Source organism: Bemisia tabaci, chromosome 4 (assembly GCF_918797505.1).
Source record: "Bemisia tabaci chromosome 4, PGI_BMITA_v3".
Classification (NCBI taxonomy): Eukaryota; Metazoa; Arthropoda; class Insecta; order Hemiptera; family Aleyrodidae; genus Bemisia; species Bemisia tabaci.
The window spans coordinates 60818558-60837352 of record NC_092796.1 but is presented as its reverse complement, the minus strand read 5'-3'; the positions used below and the strand labels follow the sequence as shown (position 1 = coordinate 60837352).

The following is an 18795-nucleotide window of genomic DNA, read 5'->3' as shown; positions in this document are numbered from 1 at the left end:
GGATGTGGGAGAACGGGCGTTTTGAAACATCTCAGTCGACTTATATTTTTCTTCGTAATTTTGACGCCATCATGCCAGCAGTTTTCAACTATTTTGCTTTTTTCAAAACTCTCGATGTGTTCCAATCGCTTAGTTCCATGGATTTGGAATAAGGAATTCCGTTCCAATCCATGGAACGGAAAGGTCGGCTCTGAAAGTCTCAGGATCGTATTCATTGTCGTTCCTGTAACAGATTCTTTCCTTAGAAGGCCCCATATGATTTACATTGCTATTAAGGAAGCTTCAAGAAAGCCCACAAAATGGCACCACAAGAAGGAATTTTTGCATAACTCAAGTAAAATTCAGCAGTATAACTGGACTGCATTCTGCAATTTGGAAGTATAAATTCTGGCTCTTCTGGAAAAACACTTATGCGCATAGGGAAACTAATGGCCCTTACGTTGTCTTTAAACCGGGCTGGAATTTATAGTTCCAAATTGTAAAATGTACTCCAACTGCGTAGAATGGGTCTTTGAAAGGGATTACAATGATTTACCACTACAAAATATGCAAACTATCGAAGAAAATATCTCGCGAGTTTTGTAAATTTTGAGGTAGGTTCGTAACTATCTTAATGTTCGTCAAAATCGTAGAAGTATCCTTCCCTTCTTTGTACATTTTGTAGTGAAAAATCATTGTAATCCATGGCAAGAATCCGTTTCTAAAGTTATAACGCTGAATTTCACACGAGGTTGATAGAAATTGTCCTCTTCATGATTCCATTTAATGAGCATCATTTGGATTACATTTTGCAAATAGGAACCACTATCTCCGGCTCTCCCATAAAAGCGCATATCTGAACAGGGAAACCAATGGCATGTATATTGTTTCTAAAATGGGCCGGAAATAGTGGTTAACATCCCTTTTTCCCAAAGAAAACCACAAGGGATTCTTTAAGGAAAGGAGCCGTTCTAGGAGCGACTACGAATACGACCCTCAAGTCGCAAGTTCGCAAGTAATATCTTCCGTGCTTTGACGCATAGGCTACGCCCCCCCCCCCCCCGGGGGGGGGGGGGGGTGCGGTGTGGCGAAGTCACGGATCGTGAGTCACCCGTTCATTCATAGTTCACTCGGGTCTGGGCCGTCGGCAGGGTTGTCGGATCCTCCACCCTATCCTCCTCGAAACCACGATTTGAAGCGGGAATTTAGGCCCAAGCCGGCAACGTCGGTGCCATCGCTCCCAAGCGTCGTGATGAAATCCTGGATTTTTACGGGGGGTCCTGACGGAGTGGACGGGGAGCGTGGCAACGGTGCCGTCGTCCGCGCCATTCTCTCATTCATCCCGGACGAAAGCTCAGAGGCCGTCGCCACCCCCTCTCCCCCCCCCCCCCCGCCCGACCGCCGCCGCCGCCGCAGGCAGCTGAGTCAACATTCGCATTCACCATGCGAGCCAGGGCCTCGAACCAGTTGAACCTGGGACCAACCTGCATTCCAAGGTTTCGGAATCCTCCTCGCCCGATGCCATCCTGTGATTCGCCAGATTTTTTGCCCGACCAACGGTGGTTTTCACCCGTTCGGCCCGATGCAAACTTTGCTTCAAGGTAGAGTACTTATGCTCCCGTACTAAGGAAGAATGCCGTATGAGCATTCGAATGTTGCCAAGTTTTCTCTTAGGAAATGTTAATGTTTAGGAAAAGTTATGAATATTCCTCCTTGAAATTTTCAGATCCTGTAGATCGAATTACAAACAAAATTACCTGAGAAATTGGAAGAAAAATATTCATAAACTTTCCTGAAAATTAGTGATTCGTGAAAGGAAATTTGGCAACGCCCGATGGCTCATACGACGTTCTTCCTTAGCACGGCAGTATACGGGAGAGTACGGAGTACGGACACGTCGGTACTTCTAGAGGTTAGGTCATGGAGCTCTTAGGGTGTCTCTAGCGACCAGGAAAACCGATAAATGTCAGGGAGTTTTTTTTTTTTTGTGTCAGGGAAAGCAGGGAAAACGTCAGGGAATCCGCAGAAATTTCGGAATGTCGGGGAATTTGATTTGGCAAGCCGTTTTCGTGTCGAGGAAGGGTCAGGGAAATCGAATAACACGGATTTTTCGGAAAATGTTTCGCGAATTTAACTCTCGCGGAGAGTTCTACCCGAATGTCTACCAGAATTTCTGCTGATGTCTTTTAAATTTTAAAATGACGCAAAAATATCTCTCATAAGTGTAGGCACCATATATTTTTCTCTATTTATTTCATTATATATTCTGGTAGACATTTGGGCAGAAATATCCGTGAGAGTTAAATTCGCGAAACATTTTGCGAAAAATCCGTGTTATTCGATTTTCCTGACCCTTCTTTGATACGTAAATGGCTTGCCAAAAAAAAATTCTCACTTACATATAATCAGTTCAGCCATGTCGAAAAATTAGAAATATCTTGAAATCCTTTTTGTCAGAGAAATGTCAGGTAATTATTTTTTCCGTCTGTCAGGGAATTTTAAATTTTTTTCCCGGCATTTTGTCCGTTTTTGTGTGGGAATTTTTTTTTTTTTAATTACCAGACATTCTGTAGCAGGTAGTTAAGACCGTAAAAGGCAGCAAACCTATGAGCACGAATTTTTTTAAATGATTTATTAATTCGATTATTGCCATATGTCGATTGTAAAGCCCGTAATTGACGTAGTTTTTGCTTAAATTTACTCATTTTTGCGGAAAGACTCTCACTTAAAAACATCCCCAGCCATCTTGGCTTGATATTGGAATCCGGATATCCAATATCAAACCAAGATAGCTAAGAAGGCAGCCAACCTTATACCCATAAAAATATGTATTAGAAATTATAAATACCATGCGTACAAAAGTAATGATATAAAATTAAAGCGTGAAAAAAATGTTGAAAATAAAATATAGACATGAAATGTAAATCTGAAAAAGTCTAAGAGAATAGTATAAAAATAAAAGAAATAAATAATACGAGGCATCTCTTATGGGGGCCAGTTGTGCTAGTTGCTTGGGGAGGTTGCACTTGCCAAATAAATGAAAATAAAAATATAATGTTTCGGACACGATGCAGTTTACATGGAATGAAAGCGAAAAAAACTAGGACCCCGTGCACAAAAAGTAAGTGGAGGCGCCGGGTATCGATCCCGGTACCTCTCGCATGCTAAGCGAGCGCTCTACCATTTGAGCTACGCCCCCGGTTGGAAGCGGGGCTTGAAATCGCTGTACTTCGGCGCGGTGGATGGAGATACGGTGGAGATGTATGACGTCACATGAACTCGTTTTGGATTGCCGGCGCGTCAGGCCAGGCACCGCACCGCGCGCCAGCTTGAACTGCTGCATTGCTTCACTGTTCGACTTTATTTTCTAACACCCTCAAGACTTTTTTTCGGTTTTTGGACGGATTATAAGTGATTAAATGTAAGCCATGATCTCTTTAAGCGCATCATTTATGCGTATTTACAATTTTGTTGCGTATGCGTAATTGATTCAGGCGTTTACGCTTCAGATTCTACGTCACTCGTAGAAGACAATTTTTTTAATTTTGCGAGTTTCAATGACAACTAATGATTTACTCAGGAAACAACCCCAAAAAACATCTGTAATGTTGAAAAATACTTGTATTTAAGCACCAAATAAGAATATATGCCACATTAACTTGAGGAGCTTGGAGGGCAAGGTCCATAAGCGCAGTTTTTGCTATTTCGGGAAATACGTGTTTGAAGTTTCGAAATTACATTGATCCTTTTGGCGGAATGAAAGTTCAAACTGACTCCTTGGTGCTTAAAAATTGGAACTGGGGAGCGCATTTTTCACCGAATATGCCTTAAGACGAGTTTTACCTGAAATCATTAACATCTCAATTTTTTTTAGAAACTGCACTTATGCACCTTGACCTTCAAGCGCTTCAATTAAGGGTATCTACATGAAAAATAAAAGAAAAGTGTGTAAGAAATACCGTGGAAGAGCTCTCTCCCGTCAGACACGAAATCCAAATCGAAAATGCATCAGGTAGGGGAAGACTTATCACAAGAAATGAACCATCGAACCATTCTCACTAGGTGGTTTTAACAACGTACCTAATTAGTGACGACATTGTATAAGAAAGAGCTTCCAGCCGTGTTCAATCAAGTAATAAATGGATTTTTTTCGAATAAGCAAATTCAATTTTGTACTCTCCTGTAGGCTTATTGACTATCCTGCGAAATTGAAGGCAAATAAATTGACCCTGGTAAAAATTGGCGATAGGAGCTGCGTTTCAAAATACCATAGGAGTTCTTATAGCCGACTAAAGAAGAGTATTGAAAATCATATAGCTGACTGTAGAAAGCGGAGCAAATCATATAGCTGGGCTATACGAAGCTATAAAAAAGTATACAGTCGGGCTATAGTTCCTATCGCCGGGCTTTACACTTTATCGCCATTGGCTATAAAAGGCTATAAGAAATTGTGTAGAAATTCGCGTGCTTTGGCAATCATTAAGTTCGATACAGAACTACCATAATATTTAAAAAACACACATTATATTTTCCTTTAAACATATTTTTTTTTCATCAATTAAAATGAGAATAGTCTATACAGAGAGTGCAAACATTTAAAAATCATGAGTTTAAAAACGCTGTGAAAACCGCACAAAGCGGAGCGGCGACGCATTGGCGCCTACAAACCTAACAGAGATACTTCACGCATTGCGCAATGCGTGAAGTATCCCTGTTAGGTTTGTAGGCGCCAATGCGCGTTTCGCGCCCTCTGCCCGCCCGCCGCTCCGCAGCGTGCCACGGCGTGTGAAGCAACTATTTTACACCAGAAGTATTGCACAGTATCATAAGAAATTGAAGGTGCTCCAACATATTAAGAATGACAGGCATCCTTCAAAAGTACGGAGCTTTCCTCGCAAAATAAATCAAGATACTACGGCACAAAAAGAGAGCGGTAGTCCAAAAACTAACTAAGTCCTAGTATCCGTATTTAGTAACGTTTAGCATAAACTTTATCATCTGGCTGTTACTTAATCGCCATCGGCTATTAAAGGCTATAAGAAATTGTACAGCCGGCTATAGAAGCTATTGGAAATCTTACAGCCGGCTTTAGGTCTATAGTATTTTGGAACACACATTCTACTGCCAATTTTTACCAGGGGACGGTAGCTAGCAATTATTCAGAACCGTATCTTTCATCCTTACTTTTTAGTGTATTTTTCGAAGAAAATACATAATTCTTTGAAATATCATTCAGGCCTCCCTCATCATTTTTTGGACGGACTTGAATGGGCCTGTTGCATGCAAGAGATACAGCCGCGCGAATAAACTTTTTAGAGGTTAAATGACACGAAAATTACGATGGTCACATTAAAAAAGTCTGAAATATACTCCTTACTGCGCAATTTGCGTTGTTAGGAGCGCGCTTTTTCAAATTTCCCGCGTCTGGGGGCAGTTTTCTAATCACCGGAAACGAGCAAACGGCGGGCTCGGTGATTTCCGGAAGATGCCGAGTCGTTGTTGTTGTTGTTGTTGTTATTTTTTCCTTCAGTTTGTTTACAAACCCAACGTGATCTCTTATGGTGGTCCATATGTATACGCTTAATGCGGTAACCAAATCGATCAACTTTTAAATATCCAACGCAATCCTTCTACATTTTATTTCACGATATCACGAGCTCCGATGTCTAGGTTATGTTGTCAGTTTAAGTTGACCGGAAATAGCCGCGAGATGCCGTTAATTGTTCCCGTTAGAAAACTGCCCCCAGACGCGGGAAATTTGAAAAAGCGCGTTCCTAACAACGCAAATTGCGCAGTAAGGAGTGTATATCAGACTTTTTTAATGTGACCATCTTAATTTTCGTGTCATTTAACCTCTAGTAAGTCTATTCGCATGGCTGTATCTCTTGCATGCAACAGGCCCATTATCTGTCCTCGTTGAGTTCCATTCGTCTGTTTGATTTTTCTCCATATTCCTGGTCAATATTGAAGAAAGCAAGTATACTCTTTAGGCGAACTACGGCTTGCCCGGCCCAGATTGCTAACATTTGTGTTTGCGTGTTAGAAGTATTAATGAAGGCAAGTCACGAATTTTTTATTGAAAACTTTTCCAATTTAATGTCTCATTTCATCAATACTGTACATACATCCAATCTTCCAACTGATTAGCCTTTGTAGTCATACCTAGGCCGAATTTTTTCATAAGTGTTTTGTAAAGTTCTTTAATTTTAACTCTGCCATCCTTTTAATTTTTCTCTTAATTAGTAGAACTATTACATCATTTCTAAGATTCATCTCCGTAATATATCTTAATTAACACTCACGTCAAAGAAAGCAGGTCTCTGCAATAAGCCGCCCATCGCATACAGAGGTGCGTTCGAGTGTTTTTTAGTATAGGTTTTTTCCAGCAGTAGTACTGAATTAGGTTGTGTTACGAGTATTATTTGTATCCAATTATTTGTCATAATCAATGCTTAATCAATGAAAAATCGCTCACAGACATTAAGTTTGATTAATTTACTAAAAAAAAACCTCAAATTCGTTCCGATTACGCGAATAAATTTTTGGGCCTAAATAACCCAAATGACACTGAAAACGCATGCAGTGTAAGATAGTTTTAATTGGTGGAAAAAAATTTAAATGGCGCCATTCTTGAGGTTAAATTTAGCAGAAAGATACCGTAAAAAGTAATTAATCAAAGCACAAATCGTTAATAATAGCCTCCTCCACGCTAAGAAGTGAGGCTATAAGTCAGTGTCAAAGTTTTAAGAGTCCTGACATACCAGGAAAAGCAAGTATCAAATATGACTGACTAAGTGACTAAGCTGTCTGTATTAAAACATCCACTCAAAATGAAATTTCGCCGCAGATGATTGCGGAAAGTCTAAAATTCGTCCCACATTTTCCTGGTGACAGTCAGAACAGTAAGTCGGACCGCTAATCACTCGTAGGAGGATTATGAGGGCAAGGATTTTGCCAGCAGGAGAGATTGAAGGCGCTCAGAAAGCAGAGGTTTAATACGCGTTCTCTCTCAGGAGTCTCGGCTGCGCTCTCCCAGTTCGGCGCCCAGTTTCGGCTCCAGTCCTGTTCATTAGATCCCTCACCGTTTTGTTCATTTTCCCTTACATCTTCATTTTTCATTGAACTCATTTTGCCTTTTTGTAACTGACTATGAGCTGATTTTACGTTCATTAAGAGAAGAACGAGGAGGGAAAAAAGTGGCTAGTGTGCTCTACTTGGACACTTGGAGTTTGGAACGAAAAAGTTCGGCTGTCTCCTCATTTTGAAATTCGAATGAATTTTAAAATTGTTAAGCTTCTCTCAAGACGACGGAATAAAAAACTCAATCATTAATGCAATTTTTTTAAAAATCGGACGAAAAAAAGTTCAAGTCTGTGAGTCGGAATGTAACTTTCGCATTATAGTTTGATTTTAATGCATTGTAGGAAGAATATTTTTCAGATTTTGACTGACTTGAGACGAACGAGTGGAAATTCTTTAAAGTGCAGAACTTCTCGTGCATTTGTTTGACGTTTGAGCGTGCAACCCTTAACTTTAATAAATTCAAAATAATCTGTGAAATTGAGAAGGACGGTGTGTGGATCACCATCCACCAGTCGATATCACTGATCAGATCCTTAACGGTTTTTACCCGCTGTCGTTTGAATTTTAAATATTTTGATGATTATATACACTGAAACCTTGCATCTCCATTAAGGTGGTCCAATACGTTTACTCCTTTTCTATTTTTTCAAAGTTTAACTTTCACTAAATCGAACTTACTGTTAGAACTTTTCAAAGAATAATGTTTGGGGAGTTTTAGGAAAGCACCACGTTGATTATTTTTTCGATTACATAGGTTGTCCCAAAAGTACTGCACGTTTTTTTCTTATTGACGAACGGTAGTAGATATCAAAATGCGGTTTGTGTAGTCTTAAAGACCGGCCAATTACCGATAAAACAAGACAAATCCGAGCTCTCTAAGTCAAAAAATGACCAAGTTACAGCGTTTTGAAAATGACTTGTAGAGGGGACCCCTACGGGATTTTCAGCTTCTTTTCTGGAAAAAAAACAAAGAATTAAGGATTCAAGTGGTTTTATTAAATCAATTTTGCAGAATCTTACCAAGATTACTAGCATTTACTCTTCTTCACTGGATGACTGGACACTAGTTTCTTCTCAAAATACCCTCCATCACTTGCCACACAGCGCCGCAACCGTTCTTCCCAATTCTTCAAAGATGGTTTTTTCGAATTCTTCTTGCCTAATGTTCTTTAAGAAAGTTTCAACAGCTCTTTTCATATCGTTGATGGAGTTAAACTTCCTGCCTCTAAAGCCCTTTTTCAACGTAGGGAATAACCAAAAATCGCAGGGTGCAAGGTCCGGGCTGATATCATGTTACCAACTTCATTCGATCGCGACGATTTCTCTGTAGAATTTTTGATCAATCAAATCTTTGTTTTTTCCAGAAAAGAAGCTAAAAATCCTGAAGGGGTCACCTCTACAAGTCATTTTCAAAACACTGTAACTTGGTCATTTTTTGACTTAGAGAGCTCAGATTTGTCTTGTTTTATTGGTAATTGCTTGGTCTTTAAGACTACACAAACCGCATTTTGATATCTGCTACCGTTTGTCCAAAAAAAAAAACAATCAACTCTTTGTTTTTTTTCCAGAAAAGAAGCTGAAAATCCCGTAGGGGTCCCCTCTACAAGTCATTTTCAAAACGCTGTAACTTGGTTATTTTTTGACTTAGAGAGCTCGGATTTGTCTTGTTTTATCGGTAATTGGCCGGTCTTTAAGACTACACAAACCGCATTTTGATATCTACTACCGTTCGTCAATAAGAAAAAAACGTGCAGTACTTTTGGGACAACCTATGTAAAAAAATTTAAAGGCAGTGTACACCTACGAAGTCCGAACGGAGTTGCGTAGTTTCCGAGTATATTCAAGGATTAGACTTAGTTGCGACCAACATTAGTTTAGCATAATCCTTTCATTTATGACACTTTGTTTTCTGCGCAACAATAGTGCGAACCCAACCATGGGAATACATATTTGTGTGGTATCTGCTAGAATAATACCTTTCAGGAATGTTTAACATCTTTTTCCGCTTCCTGAATCATATTTATGCACAATTACATTATAGAACAAGAATTTTCTACAATTCATGTCATCATAAATCTTACCAGAATTATTGATGACAGTATTAAAAGCTTATTCCAAAATTTTATGGTGTAATTTGAAACCGGGCTTACACTTGCCCCCCCCCCCCCCCCCCCACCACCACCACCATATCTGACGCAACATGTGATCCTCTCAGACCGATACTTCGTCCTTCGCCGTAATTTTAACTACCAACCGGTGTTACATCTTGCAGGAATCTTTCCCCATATTTAAGGATCAGTAAAAAAATGTTTATCCTTCAACATTGATTTGTATTATTATAAAAAAAAAGCACGCGGTGTGAACCATTTATTTACTCCTATCCCTGGTAAAAATTGGCGATAAGAGCTGCGTTTCAAAATACCATAGGAATTCTTATAACCGGCTGAAGAAGGGTACAGAAAATCATATAGCTGGCTGTAGAATGCGGAGAAAATCATACGGCCAGGCTATACGAAGCAATAAAAAATTCTGCAGCCGTGCTATAGTTCCTATCGCCGGGCTTTACACTTTATCGCCTGGCTATTGCTTTTTCGCCATCGATTATAAAAGTCTATAAGAAATTGTGTAGAAATTCGTGTGCCTTGGAAATCATTAAGTTTGATACGGAACCACCTTAGTATTTACAAAACACACATTATATTTTCCATCAATTATAATGAGAATAATCCATACAGGAAGTGCAAACGTTTCAAAATCATGAGTTGAATAACGCTGACTCCGCGAGATTAAATATTAGAACCTAACACAAAGCGAAGCGGCGACGCACTGGCGCCTACAAACCTAACAGGGATACTTCACGCATTGCGCAACGCGTGAAGTATCCCTGTTAGGTTTGTAGGCGCCAATGCGCGTTTCGCGCTGGCTGCCCGCCTGCCGCGCCGCAGTATGATAGACAAAACTATAGACAAAGGAGACTAAAGAGATATGGAGAGATCCTATTGGTGCAGAAGCGGGCGGTTTTAATGGACAAAGGAGGTTGGTAATGAACTAACTAACGGCATCCCACGAGAGACCCGACAGTTAGTGTATCATTTTCTCCCTGTGCCTATAGGTTACAACAATCCCTGTTAGGTTTGTAGGCGCCAATGCGCGTTTCGCGCTGGCTGCCCGCCTGCCGCGCCGCAGTATGATAGACAAAACTATAGACAAAGGAGACTAAAGAGATATGGAGAGATCCTATTGGTGCGGAAGCGGGTGGTTTTAATGGACAAAGGAGGTAGGTAATGAACTAACTAACGGCATCCCACGAGAGACCCGACAGTTAGTCTATCATTTTCTCCCTGTGCCTATAGGAGCCACCCAGTTCAACCAATAGGATCGCTTCATACTCCCATGTCTTCTTTGTCTATAGCTTTGTCCATCAATTTCAATAATCAGCCCGCTGACGTGGCGTCGGCGTCGGCGTCGTGTCATTCCGTCATCCCGTCCGCGTTGAGCGGGACAGGATCGGTGGCGGCTGTAAACGCTTCGTATTTCATTATATATCCATTATTTTCATCCAATTTTCTGGGCACGAGTCTAATTGCCATCCGAGCCCGGGGGAGTGGCTCGGCGCGTAAACTCGTTTTCCCGGTGACAATCCGGAGTCGTGAGGAGGAGGAGGGGCTTTGGGGGGGGGGGGGGGGGGGGGTCCGGGCGCAATCCTGAGCTTGAACCTCAAGCACCGGCCTCTTGAGAAACAACTAAACTGTTGGCTACGCATTCCCCAATTGGTTTTCTCGGCCGCGTGGTTTGCGGTTTTCTGTTTTCTGTTTCTGTTTGCTCCGCGGAGTACCGCACCGCCGCGGCCGCCACGCCGCACAGTGGATCGAGTCAACAGGAGAGGTCGGACGAAATTTGGAAACTTTAAACGCTCATAACTCCGTTTAAACAAAACTTTAAGGTTCTGACAGTGGTCTTATTGGTTTCCTCGTGAAATTTCCTTCCAGAAGCACCCATTGAACTTGAAAATGTGGCGAAATAACCATCAAAATTCGTAGTTTTTGTCGAAAATTTCATGTCCGACCTCTCTATTTGACTCGATCCATTGTGCGCCGTGTACACGGTGTCTGAGTTTGCTCCCGCGGCTTCAGCCCGGCCCCGACCACCGGAGCCCCCCCCCCCCCCCTCCTCCACGGCTGTGGATTTTCTTATCCGTTCTTGTCTAGGTTTTCTATCTCGATTCTTGTATTTTGAGGATGGCAAGTGAGCGAGAAGGCGTAGAAAACCTGGGAAAAGGGTAAATTTTCAGGGTGTCTACAAGGCCGGAATTTCCGGAAAGTCCGGAAATAGTACTGATTTTTTAAGGGCGGTCCGGAAGTACTGAAAAAGTGCGGAAATTCCGCAAGAAGGTCCGGAATTTTTGTCATTTTTGTCGCAATTTAAGCGAGAAATTCAAATTTTTGAAGTTTTTCGAATTTCGTCAATTGGAGGTACTGAAAAAGAACTGAAATTTTCTGTCGAGGAGGTACTAAATTTCTTGGGAATGTACTGAAAAAGTATCGTTAAAGTCCTAATTTTTAGCCAGCGTGTTTTAGTAGACACCCTGATTTTATACTGGATCGTGAAAGGTTGTAACGGAAGTACCAAAAGTTCGCAATTTCGAATAACCAGGGGTTCAGCCTACGCACCATTGCATCGCCAATGCAATGCAATGCAGTGCCGATTTTCACCATATTAGCGCGTTCGCAGTAATTTTATTAAAGTTTAATGCGGTCGTATGAATTTTCTGAAAACTCATCGCTTTCGCAGTCAATTTTTAAAAAAATTAACTCTTTCGCAGTAATTTTTTCAAAGATTCAACACTTGAGCAACTCTTAACGGATTTGGGCAGTAATTTTCTCGAAGTTCAACGCTCTCGCTCTAGTTTTGTAAAAATCAGTGTATGTTCGCACTAATTTTTACAAAACATGAACACCTTTGTCAGAACTTTTTGCAAGAATCAGTGCGTTGAGCGTTCACTCTTTGGGATAAAACCGAATTTTTGATTCGTGTAACCGGAAACTTCTTTCGTTGGTTTTTGTAACCTTATAAGTTGGGTGTACAAACCGAAAATTTGAATCGACGAACCAAATAGTTGGGTTGATATGAAACACCATGCTCTTCTTCATTTTTTGGATATGAAATTTTACCTTCTTGGAAGTCTAAATATTTGTGTCGCCTGCTTCGCTCCATCCAACTTTTCTACACCGCGCGTTGAAGTCTCTGAGTCAGCCGAAAAGAGTTGACGTTCTCCTTCATTTCGTGGATATGCAATTTTTCTTAATTCGGAGTCAAAATAGTTGTATCACGAGCCCAGCTCAATCCAACTTTTCTGCTCCGCGTTAAAATCTCTGAGTTAGCAGGAAAAGCCGCCGGAAGCGCCTGCAAAACTCCAGGGATACTTCAAGCATCACGTTCTCGGCTCGTGACTCGCGAATCGCGTTATGTTCTGAGATGCAAACAAACGCTATTAGGAAAAGCATTGGGCAGCGGGCGCACACAACTTTGGAAGGTGTACGCAAAGATGGAGCGCATTTTGATCGAAAAGTAATTTCGAAACGTAATTAAACCTGGGACAACAGTCCCCCATACGGCTGCGTTGATTACTTTGCTTCTAAATCAGTTTTTCTTGAAAACTGTTTAACAATAGTATGCTAACGGACATGGAAACATGGAACTCATTTCCTTACATGCTCTTATAACCACAATAAGGGTTGTAGGATATACCCTGAGAAGGAATCACACCAAGGTGCCAAGTTTCCTTTTCTCCAGTGAAATCTGAATAGAATGTGTCTACTTGTGCGTGTTTTGTGAAAATTATTAACTCAAATTCGCAACATCAATCCTCTGGAACCCAGATCATCTTCCTCCAGAACGCAAAAAGAACAATCGAATCATTAATTTGGACTTGAAAGTTTGTCTCGGAATGAAATCCGATTAAATACTTATTAACGGGTTAAAAAGAGAGATAATCGGGCATCTGAGTTATTTTTTGAAAATTCCACGGCTGGCCCTGTCCGAGCGGCGATAAGGTTGCCAGGTCACAAGATAAAATGTTGATATTTTACGTGGGTTTAAAAGGGGATTCGTGCTGATTTTGCAGCACGATCTGGCAACAACGAGCGGCGATTTAAGCGCAAAGGCGCCGGTCAGGTCCTTGAAGGCAGTCAACAGCCTCGAAACTGAAAGAATTTTTGAACCCGATCATGAAACTGCGCTTACAAGACGAATATCCTCATCACCCTCTGAATCATTACGTCCTTTCGACTGATTCGGTTTGAAATCTAGATGGGTAGCCGAGATCCTGTGCACTGTTAAAAATCTCGGTGTAAAATTCGGTGTAGGTCGTAGTAAAATTCCGAATCCAGTAACAGTGCCGTTGACGATGTAAATTTTTAAGAAACATTTGTGTTTTTACGATAGAGGTGCAACCTTGCGACCTCGGCCCGAAATTAAAGAAAATTCGCGATTTTACACTGTTTCACATCATATTTCACACTGGCAGGGTGGCTTGCGATCGAGAAAAACCGGGAAAAATCAGGGAAAAAGCAGGAAAATTCGTCAGCGGTCAGGAAATTTTTCGTGGAGCCGTAAAAAGCGGGTCCGCGACGGGCCAGCTGATCGCGTTGTTGTGCCAATGTTTTGACCACATTAACTAAGTACCCTTACGTTATCGTATTAAAGCCAGGAAATTTCATTTGAGGAAAACAGGGAAAAGTTAGCAAGGTATAATAAAATGAAACTTTGCTAGTCACCCTTACTGGGCGTTTAGGAATCGGTTCGTGACCTGTGGATGTGTTCTTCGAGACTGTGGCGTGGCGTGAATTATCGATGTTCCATATTTCCCCCTTTGAAGCTATGGTAAAGGATCGATTATTAAGGTGTTCGTCGCGAACACCCTATTTATCGCTCCTTTTCCATAGGTTTAAATGGCAGATCAATCGATAAATCGCAAAGCACGCCACGCCACTGCTTCGAGACCTCTTGAGACGCAAATGTATGAAGATGGCCAACAGACACTCCACTGATTAAATCTGACGTGGAACACTGGAAAAACGCGAATTCTCGTGGATTTATGTCGTCGGACCCAAGTTTGGGCCTCCGCTTCAAAGCTAAAAGATGTGAGTATCTTTGGACCCGTCATGGTTCTTTAATATACATAATACGTCAACCGGAAAATATCGACAAATTCCGGGTTTCCAGTAGTGAGCCCATTTTTTCTCTCATCGATACCCCCCATGCCGATCGGGACACCAGCTCTTGAAACTGCGAAGTAGTCTCGAAGCCTTGACGAGCCGTTTTAGTTAAAGGATCGGGCCTCTCTGGTGAATGAGCCGAGTGTGAATCTGGCAATGGTTTCCGAAGCTTAAGAGCTTAAGAGTTGAGTAGAGTGGCTTAACTCGATCAATGAATGCGGCTCCGAGTGAGCGTGGATGGGATCGTGAGGTTGTGGAAGGGGGCCCCGGTCCCCGGAGGAGAACGACCCGGGGGCGGGGCGGGGGAGGGGGGGGGGGTGCCGACTGCGGAGCCGAGCGGTGCCGAGCAGTGCCGAGCCAGCTGGGCCACATTCCATGGGCCACTGACCTTGGACTAGACGCCATAGACATTCCATTCCTGCCCTGCCATATCTATACAGCCGTTGCTTGCCATTGGAGCATTGGACTGCCACATCGCCGCGGCGGACCAGGACCACGGAGCTCTTCACCATAAACCCCTGGGTCCGGACCTGGAGCCGGAGCAGCGGCCAGAGCTTCCAGGCCCCCGGATGCCCTCGGCCAGCGTCCGCTCCAACGACCGGTGCTTTCGGTTCCGTGGCACCGGCTCAGGGTTTTTGGGAGTTGTCGAGAGTACCTACATCGGAAGAGATGATTTTGGAGGATAGGTCATGGACCTCTTAGAGCCAAAATGGCCAGTCGACCAATGAACTCAAATGGGCCTGTCGCAAACAGCAGCTAGGGCAAAAAGAAGAGTTAATTACTTCTTGAAGAGATTGGCTCAACGATGAGTGCGTCGGGAAATTCTGAAGTACACTCCTTACTGCATAATCCCCGAAGATACCACGGCACAGGTGAACATTTCGTAAGAGGAGGCATTCCATCCAACCCTTTCGCACTAAGATGCTACACAATATTCAGTATGGCTGACGTCAACCCGCCAAAACACGTGACGACTGACGAGACGGGATTTCATCAACTATGGTGTTTATATTAACAATTTTGTTGCGTTGAAATAAATGCTCATGACCATGATGCTTCCTTACCATTTGCGCGCGGAAGCGTCAGCCATGTTGAATATTGTGCAGCACACTAGTACGCAAGGGTTGGGTGGAACGATTCCTCCTACGAAATGTTCACCTCTGCCGCACATTGTTTTTGAGGCGAGGGGCTTAAAAAAACCCATATTTCTCACGCAGATTGTGAAGTTGAAGTTGGGAGTGTAGTATAGACTTTCTTGCACTCATCGTGATTTTTGAGCCAATTTATACCAAAACTACTATACTTCTTGCGCTAGCTGAAGTTTGCAACAGGCTCATTGTCCAGAATGATTCATCAGCGACATTGTATGCTAAAACTGCTTATTATTCAATCTGGGAGTGTTTTTTTTTTTTTTTTTTTTTTTTTTTTTTTCTTTTTCAAAAATTCCTGAGGAAGGTCCTCTGGACTCCCCTTGCACTGAGAGGTGTCCCCCTAGACCCCCCCCCCCCATCATCAGCAAATGCCCCACCCCTCTCCGACTCACCCATCCGCAACTGCATCTCTCGTGAACCGTTTGATCGGCAATAAGAGGCAACGTGGAGTATTTGCATCCTGAACTTTATCATGGATGTCTGAGCTTCCCAGTTACCATGTCCTGCCGTGCTAAGGAAGAACGCCGTATGAACCTTCAGACGTTGCCAAATTCCCTTTAATAAAACACCAATTTCCTGGTAAACTCATCAATATTTTCCCTCCAATTTTTCCGATAATTTTTTTCGCAATTTCACCTGAAGTTCCTGAAAATTTCAAGGGAAAATATTCATATCTTTCCCAAAAAATAAACATTTTATCGGAGGAAATTTGGCAACTCTCGAATGTTCATACGGTGTTTTTCCTTAGCACGGGAGTATTAATTCCAGGCTCCATCCTTCAGGACGGCGCGGCGACGAATCCGACCACGAGTCCGCGACCGCCCATTCTGCCATCCTAAGGAAGAACGCCGTATGAGCCTCCAGGCGCTGCCAAATTGCCTTTAGTAAATCGCGAATTTTCGGGAAATCTTGTAAATTTTTTTCTTCCAATTTTTCAGATAATTTTGTTCGTAATTTCACCTAAATCTCCTGAAAATTACGAGGGAAGACATCCAAAGCATTCCTTACAAATATACACTTTATGGAAGGAAATTTGGCAACTCTGGAATGTTGATACGGCGTTTTTTCTTAGGACGTGAGCTTGGTGGATTAAGACAGATTTCTCGGAACTGATGGAGAGAATTGTCCTCTCGAGTCGCTCTCGCCGCCGCCGTCGCCAACAGGACTCGGGGCGTAAAGGGACACCGCATTCCATGGATCCTATTCGATACATCGAACAGGCCCTCTATCGCTCAGATTCCATCCATATCGATTGGTTCAACTCGTAAACATAACCTCAAAAGTCCATCGAATAATCTCGGGTTTTTGTGTTAGATTTTTGATTCTTAAAAGAGGTCCATGGCAATGTAAACTGAAATTGTGAGGAATTTCCCCCTTTCAGCCTTTCTAACTGAAAGCTCACATTTTGTGTTTGAGGTTATGTTCCATTGTTTTGAAGCGAACGATACATCGAACCGCTATCGAATGCAATCCATTCCTGGTGTATTTTCGCTGCCTCCTTCGGCTTAGCTCTTTCCCCTCGCCCGCGGCGCGGCTCTCTCACTTTTGGAAGCTGTGTCCATGTCCTCTGTCGGTCGCTTTAAGCCCCTTCTTTATCTGTTTGTCGAGCAGCGAGCTGGCCGGCCCCGACCCCGCTCCCGTGTCCGGGAAAAAGCCTTAAGTACATTCCGGGATGAGCCTCGAGACATATAAGAACATGCACTAACCGTGGCTCATCTAGAAATTCACCTACGGCTTTCTTACGTTACACGGCAGAATGCGATTTCATCCAGTGCATTTCTGTATGAGCCATGGTTAGCACGTGCTCTGATCTGTTTTGAGGCTCATCCCAGACTTCACTTATTATGGCTATCTTCCGTAACACGGCGCATTCCTCTCCCTGTCACCGATTTGAACTTTCAGCTGCCACGTTCGCACCGTGTAGTGTGATCGTCTGCTGTGCTGCGGAAAAACGCCGTATGAGCATTCGTATGTCGCCGATTTTCCCTTGATAAAAAATTAAGTCGAGAAGGAAGTAATGCGTGTTTTCCCCTGATATTTTTGGCTGCTCTTGATTAAATTGCGAACTAAATGGTCTTCAAACCTGGAAGAGAAATATCTACAACTTTTCCTATGAGTGTATTTGCTATTGATGGAAATTCAGCAACACCCGAGGGTTCATACGGCGTTTTTTCTCAGCACGGCAGCCGTGCGAACAGAACGGTGTCCTCTTATTTCAATTGAGTTTACGCTCACCTTAGCCAGCACGGAGTTATTGCATGTGTATGGGATTTGCGATTAAATATAAGTACTTGGGTTGTGCCTCTGGTTTTTTCTGAAACCTACTCCCAAGCTCAAAAAAAGCTCTTAGAGTTGAGTTTGTAATGGAGGAGTTCTCCCACGCCACGCTGAGTCCACCTCTCTATCCAGTCGAACCCTCCAGGCACAGATAGGGAGGAAATACCTTAGCAGGATTGCCACTTTCTTTGGAAATTCCAAGGCTGAAACCATTGCAACCCTGAAAACGTATTTGCACCCTATTTGTGCATGAAGAGTTTGACTACAGACGTGGAATCTCAGCATTGCGTGGGGTTGGGATCTTCTCCATTACGGCCTCAACTGTAGGAGCTTTACTGAGCTTGGGAGTTAGTTCTACTGAAAAAAAGTGGTACCATCGCGTTTCTGGTGAAACTTTACACACCCGGAAGTATTTTAATACAGAGCCAATCATTGTGTAATGGAACCTCCTTAAAAAGCAGATCTTTCAGAGGAATGAACTGCATTTTGTAACAGGAGGGAACTGCTATTTCTGCCTCCTCTATAAAATCACCCATTTGCATAGGGAAAATAATAGCTTTTATGCTGTTTCTAAAATAAACCAGAAATTAATTGCAGTTTCTCACGGTAAGGACTGCATTTTGCAATTAAGAACCACAACTTCTGACTCCTCCGTAAATACACTTTTGTGCATGCAGAACTGATAGTGCGCACGTTTATTCTAAACTGACAATGAGCCAGAAATCGTAGTTTCTGATTGCAAAATGTGGTCCAAATGTAGTTCAGTTTACCTATTGTGATTCACGAAAACTTGGGTCTTGAGCCTGTTTTCCCCGGAGAATGAAATAGCCACCGTAAGAGCTACTTGAGAGGGCATTACTCCCATATGTTCATTGCATGCCCTCCGTTCTGTGTTTCATTCGAAGTTGCTTTTCAAGCCGTTCCAATGAGTGTATTTTCTTGTAACCATCGTTTGGGGCTGTTCGAGTGTTACGCACCGCACATAGCGTAGGAGGGAGAGGGGGAGCCCTACTATAACACAGCGTTACACACCATTACAGAAACATGCAAAAGCATATAATTAGGGGAGGGAGACCAGAAAAGCGGAA

At 42.6% G+C, this 18795-nt stretch overlaps 1 protein-coding gene, 1 long non-coding RNA gene and 1 other non-coding gene across 4 annotated transcripts in view; 1 reads left to right on the top strand and 2 right to left on the bottom strand.

Annotated features, from left to right (window-relative positions):
- Positions 1–18795, bottom strand: part of LOC140224548 (uncharacterized) — a 318986-nt gene that overhangs the window by 41448 nt on the left and 258743 nt on the right. The gene's annotated exons all lie outside the window — the stretch shown is intronic.
- Zip48C (Zinc/iron regulated transporter-related protein 48C) overlaps positions 1–18795 on the top strand; it is a 92916-nt gene that overhangs the window by 7943 nt on the left and 66178 nt on the right. The gene's annotated exons all lie outside the window — the stretch shown is intronic.
- Positions 3106–3178, bottom strand: TRNAA-AGC (transfer RNA alanine (anticodon AGC)). Its single transcript has one exon. It is a non-coding gene; the product is annotated as a tRNA-Ala (tRNA).